We start from the raw sequence: 12,042 nt of genomic DNA, 5'->3' as shown, positions 1-12,042 counted from the left end.
GACTGGTTTCTTGACCATGACAATGAGTTCACTGTACTCAAATGGCCTCCACAGTCACCAGATCTCAATCCAACAGAGCACCTTTGGGACGTGGTGGACCGGGAGATTCGCATAATGGATGTGCAGCCGACAAATCTGCAGCAACTGCGTGATGCTATCATGTCAATATGGACCAAACTCTCTGAGGGATGTTTCAAGTACCTTGTTGAATCTATGCCACAAAGGATTAAGGCAGTTCTGAAGGCAAAAGGGGGCCCACCCCGCACTAGCAAGGTGTACCTAATAAAGTGGCCAGTGAGTGTAGATCCTTGAAGACGTTTCGCCTCTCATCCAAGACGCTTCCTCAGTTCATGACTTTCTGACTAGACCAAGCTAGTCTGACTGCCTGGTGATGAGACTCAGAATTTATCCTCTTTGGAGTCGTTGTCAGAGCTATAGATGTCCATGGCTCTTTGTGTCGTTATCGGAGCTATTGATATGCGTGGCTCTGCTGTGCTCGGATGTCCAACAGCGCCCGTCGCCATCGGAGCTATTGATTTGCATTTTAAAAACCTGCGGCTACCCCAGTTGGACCTTGGTGAAAACTACAACACGTTCCAAAAAGACCAACCAGGTGACCGACGAGGAGAGAAGGAACAGAAGGAATAGCACAGTCATCCTGTGTGTTTCTGGGGTCTCCGAGAAACTCAGGACAATTTTCAACAAACACTGCATCCCGGTATACTTAAAACCCAGCAACACACTCCGACAAAGACTGGTTCATTCCAAAGACCGTGTACCACATACCCAAAAAAGCAATCTGGTGTATGCTGTACAATGCAATGAGGATTGCACTGACCTATACATAGGAGAAACCAAACAACCACTACACAAACGGATGGCCCAACACAGAAGGCCAAACTCCTCAGGACAAGACTCAGCAGTCTATCTACACCTAAAGGAGAAGACGCACTCCTTCGAGGACAGCAACGTACACATTTTGGACAGAGAAGATAGATTGTTTGAACGAGAGGTGAAGGAAGCCATCTATGCGAAACTTGAAAAACCATCCCACAGCAGAGGAGGAGGTCTGCGACACCACCTATCTCCCACTTACAATGCCGCCCTTTCATCTCTACCCAGGAGACTCAAGAAGCCTAGCCTCCAAGAACAACAGTCGTTCACTAACGGCTCCAACGACTCTCATGGCCACTGAATAAGGAAGTCGAAACTAACACCCCCAACGACAGTCGCTGCTGAACAAATGCATATCAATAGCTCCGATAACGACGGGCGCCGCCAAACATCGGCACACAAAAGAGCCACTCATATCTATGGCTCTGTTAGCGACGGGCGTTGGTAAACATCGGAACACAAAGAGCCGTGGACATCTATAGCTCTGACAACGACTCCAAAGAGGCTAAATTCTGAGTCTCATCACCAGCCAGTCAGACTAGCTTGGTCTAGTCAGATAGGCACGAACTGAGGAAGCCTCTTGGATGAGAGGCGAAACGTCTTCACGGATATATACCAAGTCCAGTTGCACTTGATTCAACTCCTTTGGTCAACAGAAGGAAGCAGCTCAATCTGCCAGAATTAAAGCCACAAGCGTCAATGAGCGGGTTTCAGGCTTCGCAAAGCCAAGCAGAGTCGCTACAGCTAGCTTGATTCTGTGTAAAGAAGGAGTGAGACCAATCACTAAGCGTAAATTAAGACTAAGCGTAAACCAGTGGTGATTTTGTATGTGGCAGGAGTGTCAAAAAAGCTGAGACACATATTTTCCAAACACTGCATCTCAGTTGCTTTCAAACCCCAAAAACCCGCTGCACCAGAAGTTGGTCCACCCCAAAGATTGGGTCCCTTGGCACAAACAGAGCAATAGAGTGTACGCTGTTAAGTGCCAGGAGTACTACCGTGACTTGTACATTGGGGAAACTGAACAGACGCTGGCCAAAAGGATGGCACAACACAGCAGCGCTAATGCGTCAGGGCAGGACTCCACAGTCTACACCATCTACAGGCCAGTGGCAACTCTTTCAAGGCTGAGGATGTGCACGTTCTTGATAGGGAGGAACGCTGGCTTGAACGGGGCGTCAAAGAGGCCATCTATTTTAAGAAGGAACGACCATCCCTGAACCGAGGCGGTGGGGATGGGGGTGGTGGCTAAGAGTACATCTGTCGCCATCTTACAATGCTGTGATTGCAAACATTCCCAAATCCTCTGTGAATAGTACACATGGCCATTGAAACTCTAGTTAATGGTCACACCCATATTTGTGTATGAAACGGGTCGATGGTTTTGGACTGTATTTTTTATAAGGGGTGCGGATACCTGCAGTCAGCTTAGACCGAAGAGGTCACTTAGATGAGTGATTAAACTGTCAAACCTTGTATTCATGAACTGATTCAAGCTTCTTTGATTCGCTTACCTGGATTACTGAGCATGCATCAAGTCATGATGTAGGAGTAGTGCTCACTGTTTGACCAATTATGTCACGGATTTCTTTAAGAACATCTTTCTACAATTTGTATGACTATATACACATTCTAGTAAACAGTGAATGTACGTATGTGCCTTCTGTAGTCTTGCACTTATTACTAAACTTTGATAGATCTGGATTCATTTTATTGCATCTCACAGGGGGTAATATGTAGTCTATGATTTATCTTAAATTGCAGTTCTTTTGCTCTATTGGTGGCAAAACAGCTGGATAGGTTGACCACATATCATCCCACTCTTCAACACCACAGTCATTCTCCCATTCTGTTTTAATTTTAGCTGTATTGTCTTTTACTGTCACGGAGAGTGACAGTTGTTTCATTGGGTTCAAAAATAAAATGTTGGGATCTATTTCCTGGAACACATCTCTGTAGGTTATCCTTCCATATTTATACTGATTAAAAACCTCAGAACCCTACGTGTTGGTTTTGGCCCAGCTGATCTGGGTCCTCCTCATCCAAACTCTCACCCTCTTCTGTCTCGTACTCTCTCTGGACTCTCACCCTCTGATGAATCGATGTCAGAATCTCCCTCAGTGATTCTGTTAAGAATCCTCTCTGCCTCCGTCATAGAGCTGTCTACTGAAAACAATGAGAAACAAACTAAGCACCAAGTCCTGATGTCCACTACAGAGGAGATTTATAAACTAGCGTTTTTCAAATGAAAATAAATAAGTTCAGCTCTGAAAATTCACGCGGATATTCCTGACATGTTTACTTACTCGAAACAATCGAAAGATAACATTTTTTTAATTCAGGAATATCATGCTTACCTTTCTTTTTTCCATAAAACGTGCTTACTGAGATGGCAGCCATTTTGACGATAGTCTTCTTCTGCTTCTTTTACTTCTTCGTCTGGTGTTTATTGGCGGTCGGCAAACAACGAAATGGTGCATTACCGCCACCAGCTGGTATGTCGTGTGGATCAGTGTCTATTATTTACGTTACCCCCCCCCAAAAAAACCCTCAAACCTTCTTAATTAAATTACTCTAAGAAACTGAAACAAGACGTTATAACGCTCGGTTTAGTTCTTCTATTGAATATCTACTGAATCAAATTGTATTTTTATTTTTCTGAGATTTTGAGTCAGATGCCTTCTGCCTCATATTTCTGACAATATATTGTAATACACAAGCCCGATATGGGCTTTGTCAGAGACCTAAAAGAGACACAACCCCAGTCGAGGAATATGGAAAAGTAGATAAACCTTTATTTCATCACAGATTATATTAAAAGGCCTACAGAGTTGAACAGATAGGCCTGAGGACCGGCGACTACTCACAGGTAAGTAAAGTCTGTTTACTGTAGTACAAACCACGCACATGGAATAGGGCACACTTTAAGATCAGGCACGGCACGCATGAATACAAACACCCCACCATTTACGCTCCGCCCGCTGGAGACACTGCACACGGGGGATGAAACACTAGGCTACACCTCCACCCAAGGAGCAAACGGGGGCTATAACGCCTGCTCAGACACCGCAAATAAGACAGTAAACGTCCTCACCACCCGGGTAACTTGAGCCGCCCACTAGCCCTCTGCTCCTCTGTAAAAAGCCGGCACAATAAAACTCACCAGTGAATCCATATATAAAACCTAGTACAAACAGGAATAGGGAAACAGCAAGAGTTAAAACTTAGCTCGCTCGGCTGGCGAGACCCTCCCCCAAGGTCTGAGCTTTATTGGCACCGTCCGACAGCCGGGGAAACAATCGCGTTCAATCGGTGGTACAGGCAGCGGGCGGCGGCGTGCCGACCACTGGAACCCGGGCTGGAGAGCGGAGGTCCGCGAAAACACTCCTAAGCGTTCCCGGCCCTCTCTGACTAAAGGAGGCCACTAGCCTCTCCTCCTGATCTGGAACAGCTCCCCTACCTTTCTGTCTTCAGCGCCGGCAATACTATAAACTGCGAACGCCGCCTCCCCCCAATGAGTGTATTCGCAAACCAACCAAGTCAGCTCTCTCCAGCAACCCCGAGGGACTGCTTAGCCCTCTCTTTTAACTTGCGTCTACTCCAGTCTAGTTGCGCGGCTGCAAGCAATCACTTCATTAAGGAGCCACGTCTCATGTCAATCATCTCCCGCCGCAGGTTTACTACACTGTTAACACGAAAACTCAACACAAATCTTAACACTAGAACTCTTAACATGAAAAAATCTTAACGCTAGAACCCTTAACAGTAAAAACGCTCAACACTAGAGCTTTTAACACGAGAACTATTTACACTAAAACTCTTAACATGAAAAAATCTTAACACTAGAACCCTTAATAGTAACAATGCTCAACACTAGAGCTTTTAACAGTAGAACTCTTAACATGAAAAATCTTAACAGTAGAACTCTTAACATGAAAAATCTTATCAGTAGAACTCTTAGCAGTAACAATGCTCAACACTAGAGCTTTTAACACTAGAACTATTTACACTAAAACTCTTAACATGAAAAATCTTAACACTAGAACTCTTAACATGAAAAAATCTTAACGCTAGAACCCTTAACAGTAACAACGCTGAACACTAGAGCTTTTAACACAAACTATTTACACTAGAACTCTTAACATGAAAGTCTTAACAGTAGAACTCTTAACAGTAACAATGCTCAACACTAGAGCTTTTAACACGAACTATTTACACTAAAACTCTTAAAATGAAAAATCTTAACAGTTTGAAACTACATACGAATTAACTATTTGGAAAACCCCTTATTTTTTGGTAAAGAAAGAAAGAAAGAAGTTCTTCGGTTTCTTGGGCATCTTCTTGCCTTCTGTCTCCTTCTCAAACAGCCTTTTCTTCTCCTGCTTCTCTCTCTTGGCCAACAGTTTCTGCTCCTTCTTCTCTTTCTTTGCTGACTCCTTGTCCTCCCGACTCTTGTGTGCCTTTGTTGTTGAGGCCAGCGAGTCGGTACCTGGGACCTGCGAGGGCTCCTCCTTCAGGCTAAGAAGAGCAGTCCATTTCAGCTCTGCCTCCTCCTTGCTCTGTTTTAGCAGCTGAACTTCTTCTTGAGCCTGAAGCAGGAGCAGCTTAGTCTCTTTGTTTTCTTCAAGGATACAAGCTTTCTCCTTCTGCCACTGCTCAAGATTACACCTAAACTCCTGCTCGACTTGACTGAGGGCGGCCGTGATCATTTGCTCACTTTCCTCCATCTGTTGTGAAAGTTCCAAGGTGAAGAGCTTGTTCAGCGCTATCTGCACTTCCACATTCTCTTCAGCGAGCCTTCTTTCAAAGTCCTTCTCTTTACGGAGCCCTTCTGTTTGCAGGAAGTTTAACTGCTGCAGAAGTGAGTCTTGGTCCTTGAGGAGAACTTCTTTTTCCTTCTCACAGGTCTTAAGGCATGTCTCCTTATCATAGAGTGCTTCCTTCAACATTTTAGCATTGAGAAGTGACTCTTCTTTGAGAATCTTGTTCATTTTCTCAAGTTCCTCATTGTCTTGGAGGAGAGACTCCCTCTCCTTCTGCCAATTGTTGTGGCTGACCTCCCTCTCTTTGAGAGTCCTCTGCAAGTGCAAGGTCTTGTTTTGGAGCTCCTTCAGGAGCGTAGACAAGTCCTCCACCCGGCTTTTCAGAAGAGCGACTTCATCTGGTTTCCTGACATTGTTGCTCCTCCTGTTTGCCTCCCTAACAGTTGAGGGTCTCTCCCTCCTGTTGTCTTCATGCTCCCCTCTATAAACATTCTGCAAAATAGAGTAAAAAAAAGTTGAGGTTACTTAAAACTTTTCTGAATCTGATTTCAGCCAACTGAAGGAATCTAAATGTATTGAGTGTGCATTGCTTCAGAATACTAACTTGTCAACATTAAAGAGTTACTTTTTGGGTACTTGTAAGACTCCAAAGAGTTAACTCGAATGAGTTAGTTAATATATAATTAGCTCATTCCTTTGAATGGCAGTTTCTGACATGTCAACATGACACTGAGATCACATGAATCCAAACCCCTACGGAAGACATGAGGTAATTCTATGTAACCCACCCTATAACTATAATAGAAACGCTGCACTTGCCTTTAATTACCTCCATTATTTTAATTACTTTGTACAGCTTTAAGATTGGGGATTATTTTCAACATTTATATTTTTTATGTTCCACAACTTGTTCAAATAATAAAAACTGAATTTTGATTTATGTGGAGTCCATTTCTTGACAGCTCATATAAAACCAGAAAATGCAGATCCTGCAGAAAGTGCATGTGAATGCTGATAGCTGAAAGAAATTGCTGAAGCAATGCTGACAATTGCTGCAAAAACAGCTGAATTGTAAAAGTAAAACAAGGACGTTGAAAGCTGAAGGAAATTGCTGAAATAATGCTGAAAATTGCTGGAAAAAAACCATGCACGCTGAAGTGTAGTAGTGGCAGTTGGAAGCTGAAGTCAGTATCTAATGAAGCTGAATATGCTGTAATCTTAACTGGAAGCTGGAACATAGTCGCCTACAGGCAGAATTGGGAGCTGAAGTGCATTACTAAAAGAAAAGCTGGAGCGTATCAGCTGAAGGATCAGGGTTGAAAAAAACGTATATGAAAATCTGAAACTAAATTGTATATGAAATGAAAAAATTATATACTGCCAAAGCTGGAAGTAGAACTGAAATACCTTGAAACTTTGTAAATGGAATTTCGTTATATTAATATCACACAGATGAAGTGTATCATGAAACAGATGGTTTGATTTTTTTTACGTTGTACCAGTGTGTGTTGTGTGTGTGTGTGTGTGTGTGTGTGTGTGTGTGTGTGTGTGTGTGTGTGTGTGTGTGTGTGTGTGTGTGTGTGTGGAATCAGCAAGAAGAACCAACTGAACAACGTGACTGCCAAATGTCTGCTGACAATCTGTACAAAGTCACATTTTCTGTGAAATGTGTTGAAATGTGTGTAAATCCATGTGTCTTGTATGTAGTGTGGAAACACTGTGTAGCAGGACTTTGACAGAAATGTCAGTCAAGTGTTTGATCCAAACCAGAGACACCAGAGAAGTCATTTAACACCAGAACCACCGGGACGTCACTCCTACCTAAAACCACCATGAGTGGTCCACAATGACCGCCCACGGTTTCTAAACTCTATTCTGTCAAGATAAGTACCAAGTTAAGATAGAAATGCATTGCATGTTAGCATGTCTGTTATTAAACTAACTGACACCAAAATTAACATTTTAACAACTATAATACTATTTCCATTTTTAAACCATTTAAACTTCAGAGAGACATAGTCGAACTTGAATAGCAAAGCTGAGAAAGTGAAAATATGACCTGAAATACAAAAGGGAAAACACACTGCTATTCTAACAAAGGTAACAAGGCCTATAAAAGGTGAAATGTCAAAACAAAACAATAGAAAATAACTATTGAAACAGTCCTAGACAACGAGCGGCACTTAAAACTACTAGAACGACCGTGGGCGGTCCTTTCGACCGCCGCAGTTTTTAAACTCTATATTCTGTCAAGATAAATACCCAGTTGACATATTAATGCAGTACATATGTTAGTATGTCTGTTTTGAAACTAACTGGCACCAAAATTAACAGTTTAACAACTTTAATACTGTTTTCCAAACTATTTAAAATGGCCGCTGTCCAACGCCTGTAAATGCTGCAGCGCGTCGGTGGTTGTCATGGTGCGTCTGAAACGGCGTCTGTAACCAGACGTGTTGGAAATGATCAAAAGTTTAGACTATTTGTGTCCACTGGAGGGCGCTAGTGGGTAGGACAGAGCAGTGAACTTCACGAAGGAAACGATGCGACCAACCAACACACCTAATGAATAGTGGCATGACGCGCGCGATCACGCGCAAATTACCAGCCGTCATTTTGACCGTCTATGGTCGTTTTGGGTAGATTTTGTCGTAACGTGTTTGAGGCGGGAAAATGAGTGGCCAGCGTTGCCTCGGCAACACAAACTAAGGTGAGAATCTAAACGGCCCTAATGAGCGTCTTGCTGGTTCTAATCAGCAGATGTGAACCAGCTGTGCGGCACACACAGTGTTACCACACTAAATACTGCGCCTGTCACTCACAATAACACTTGGTTCGCTTGGTTCCGCTCGTTTCTTACCTGTCTGGCTGGGCCTCCTCGCTCTAGCGCCCCCTGCCGGACTCCTGTTTCTCGTCTGCGGCATTCAGCCTGCGGCGACTCACCGGGCGGACCCGCTCTTCTTCTCTGGGTTTGCCGCGGTTGCCGCTGAGAAAGGTCTTCGCTCTTCTTCTCTCCCCGTCCTCCTCTGTGTCTGCTGCTTCTCTTCTCACTTGCGTCCATCGTGTCCGTGTGCAGCTGCGCGGAGGCCGCTCCGCTTTTATTACTTGCCTTCCACGTGCGGCTCCGTGATTGGACGAGACTTGTTGGAATCATGGGCGGGGCTTTATGATTGGCGGCTTCTGTCACGTTCTATTTCGTACAGGCGCCGCCCTCTAAGGCTATCGCTAGTGGGTTTATCCCTTCGCGCATGCGTCCAGCACTGAAACGTTTAAGTCAACGTTCACCTACCTGTGGGCCCCACTTACGTCCGCCACCCGTCTATATAAACACAGCAGGCCGTACAAACGGCTCCCCTGTTTGTCTTCAGCAGGATGTGCAACACTGAAGAGAAGAAATGTCTTCAGAGAAGAAGATGGACGGCGGTGTAATGAGCGGAGCACTGAGTGCTGCCAGCATTACATGAAAAGATGGCGTAGCTACATGTCCACCTGCCGGGGACAGATTTCCCTCCCGTAGTAGTTAAACAACTACCAACACAACACACTTGGCTCATTCTTCAATTTGGGACACTTTTGGCTTTTAAAACTATCTTTAACTCGTCAGACCTGGCGTCCACATGCGTGGACATTACATGTTGGGTCATATTACCACTGTCGTTGATTCTTCTTAACTGGGGCCTTGTGTCCACGTATGTGGGAACTTACACTGCCATCTAGTGGTGTCAGAAGAGTACAACACACTACAGGACAAATGTTAAACGGCGGCGAGCACAAGCGAAGTTTCGCGTGGCCACTCAAAACACAAACGTCGACAAGGTAAGAAGGACAATCATATTTCACGGCTTATTCTAATTTAGATATGCATAAAAGCATTGTAAGTTTGCCATGACATGCAAATTTGACAATAATTAGGAAAAGTAACGATTTAGTATGCCGCCAAACATGATATACACGTATGTGTACAGATGGACTTAGTTCGGTTGAAAATGTTAATATGTTATGTAATCAGGTTAAAATTAATGTTTTTATTTTATTTTGGTTGAGTATGAAATATCAACAAATCCTGTCGGTGTGCCGTTATTTGTGTTTACTACATTTTATTTTATGTCATTTGAAGTAATACTTGGGGTAGTATTGGTCGAGGATCAATGACCACACCGGGTTATAGGACTCAGGTTTAATCGTGGCTCAGTAGGCAGACGTAATAACCATACATGGTAGTGGTGTAACCATAATAACAGTCCGGGTAGTACATAAAACCTAGTGTAGTTCCAGGGTATATACATGGCGTTATATCACTACATCCCCCCTGTTTAGTTTTCAATTTTTACAGTATCAAAATACAAACATATTCAGAGCCCTCCTTTTGTGTGTGATTGTCTCTACTCATAGTCCTTGTAGTGGGCTGGTTTGGAAACAGCTCTTCCATATCTTGTGCGTACTGTCTTGTGTGTTTCACAGGTTTGGCTGGAAGAAGTTCCAGCTGCATGAGTGTCCCGTTGAGGTTCTGTGAAGCGGGTTCTTGCGCTCCTCGGTGCATGGGGGTGGTGAATTTCCCGCAGGTGGCTCCTGCCACGTCTGAGTTTGTTCCCATTTGATGTTTGCACAATGTAGCTCCTTGGCTCATCGCACTTTTGTACGACGGTGGCTGGATACCAAGTCCCCTTTTCCTTGTTTAGGACAGATACGTGCTGTCCGGGACTGAGTGGAGGTAGTTCTCTGCCGCTGCTGCGTTCATGATGTTCCTTCATGTTTGCTGTTCTCTGCTCCAGGTGGAGTCGGTTTTCCTCCTTGCCTGGGTCACCTCGACTCGGCAGCAGGGTGGTGACTGGCCTTCCGAAGATCAGTTCTGCTGGTGATGGTAGTTTACTGTCGATGGGTGTTGCTCTGACCTGTAGTAAGGCCACTTGTATGTTACCTCCTTGTCTCATGGTTTTCTTCACAATGGATTTGATGTGTCGCACATGCCTCTCAATGAATCCATTGCTTTTTGGATAGTGGGGTGAGCTTGTCACGTGTCTGATTCCCCAGTCAGCCGTGAATTTCTGGAACGCGTGCCCTGTGTACTGGGGTCCATTATCTGTAAGTATCTCGTCAGGCCTTCCAAAAAGAGACATGTACATTTACATTTTTTGTGCAACTGCCCGGCTGGACACAGGCATGGGCATTTCATCCACTAGAGGGAACTTAGAATATCTGTCCACAATCAGTAAATACTGATGTCCATCGATCTCGAATAGATCAGAAGCTAGGGATTGCCATGGTTTTGACGGTGTGCTGTGTGGGTTGAGAGGTTGCTTTGGATTTGCATCCTGATGTTCCATGCATACACTACATGACCTGCAGACTCTTTCGATGTCATCGTTCATTCTGATCCAGTAGACACTTTCTCTCGCCAGTCGCCATGTCTTTTCGATGCCCTGGTGTCCTACATGCAGCTGTTCGAGTATAGAATCAGTCATGGAGTCTGGGATGAGCACCTGTCTGCCTTTGAATATGACTCCTGCTTCAACTGCGAGCTCATCTCTGAATGACCAGTACTCACGTAGTTGTCTTGGTAGCGCTTTGATGTTGTCTGGCCATCCCTGGTGGATCAGCTCTTTCAGTGCATTGAGTCTGGGGTTGCTGGTGGTTTCCGTGCGGAGTGCGTCCTGTTTCTAGGGAGAGAAGTTTATCATTGCAACAGTGAGCATCTCTGGATCCTCGACTTCTGCCTCTATTCCGTCAATGCGCTCGTCCAGCTCGATGTTGCTGTTGTTCTCAGGGTTGGGTAGTCGGCCAGGACCATCTGGTTTCCTGGTCGATACGTGACCTCGTAGTTGTATCCTTGTGTTTTTATCAGCATTCACTGAAGCCGTGGCGGGGCGGCATGCAGTGGCTTTGTGCATATGGTAACGAGGGGTTTGTGGTCTGTAACTACAATGAATGACTTCCCATACAGGTAGGTATGGTATCGCTGCATTCCATAGACTATGGCCAGCATTTCTCGCTCTATGTTGCTGTACCTGGATTGGCAGTCGTCCAGTGTCTTTGAGCCAAAAGCTATGGGTCTTTTGTTCTGCACTAATGCCACGCCCAGTCCTTTCTGTGATGCATCGACCTCAAGTGTCAGAGGTGTCCTTGGATCATAGTACTTCAGATAGTCATGTTCGTTGATAACTGATTTCAGGTCCTCAAAGCTCTTTTGGTGGTCAGTGTCCCATGTCCAAGGCACGTCACTTTTCAGCAGAACCCTCAGTGTGTGTGCTTTGTCTGCGAACTTTGGGATGTAGGGTGACAGGTAGGTCAGCATCCCCAAGAATCTGCTCAGTTCATCTTTGTTCTGGGGTGTCGGCATTTTCTGGATGTCCCTGATTTTGGCTGGGTCAGGTTTGATACCTTTGTC

The sequence above is a fragment of the Lampris incognitus genome, chromosome 20 (assembly GCF_029633865.1).
Source record: "Lampris incognitus isolate fLamInc1 chromosome 20, fLamInc1.hap2, whole genome shotgun sequence".
Lineage (NCBI taxonomy): Eukaryota > Metazoa > Chordata > Actinopteri > Lampriformes > Lampridae > Lampris > Lampris incognitus.
Note: the sequence above shows the minus strand (reverse complement) of the source record.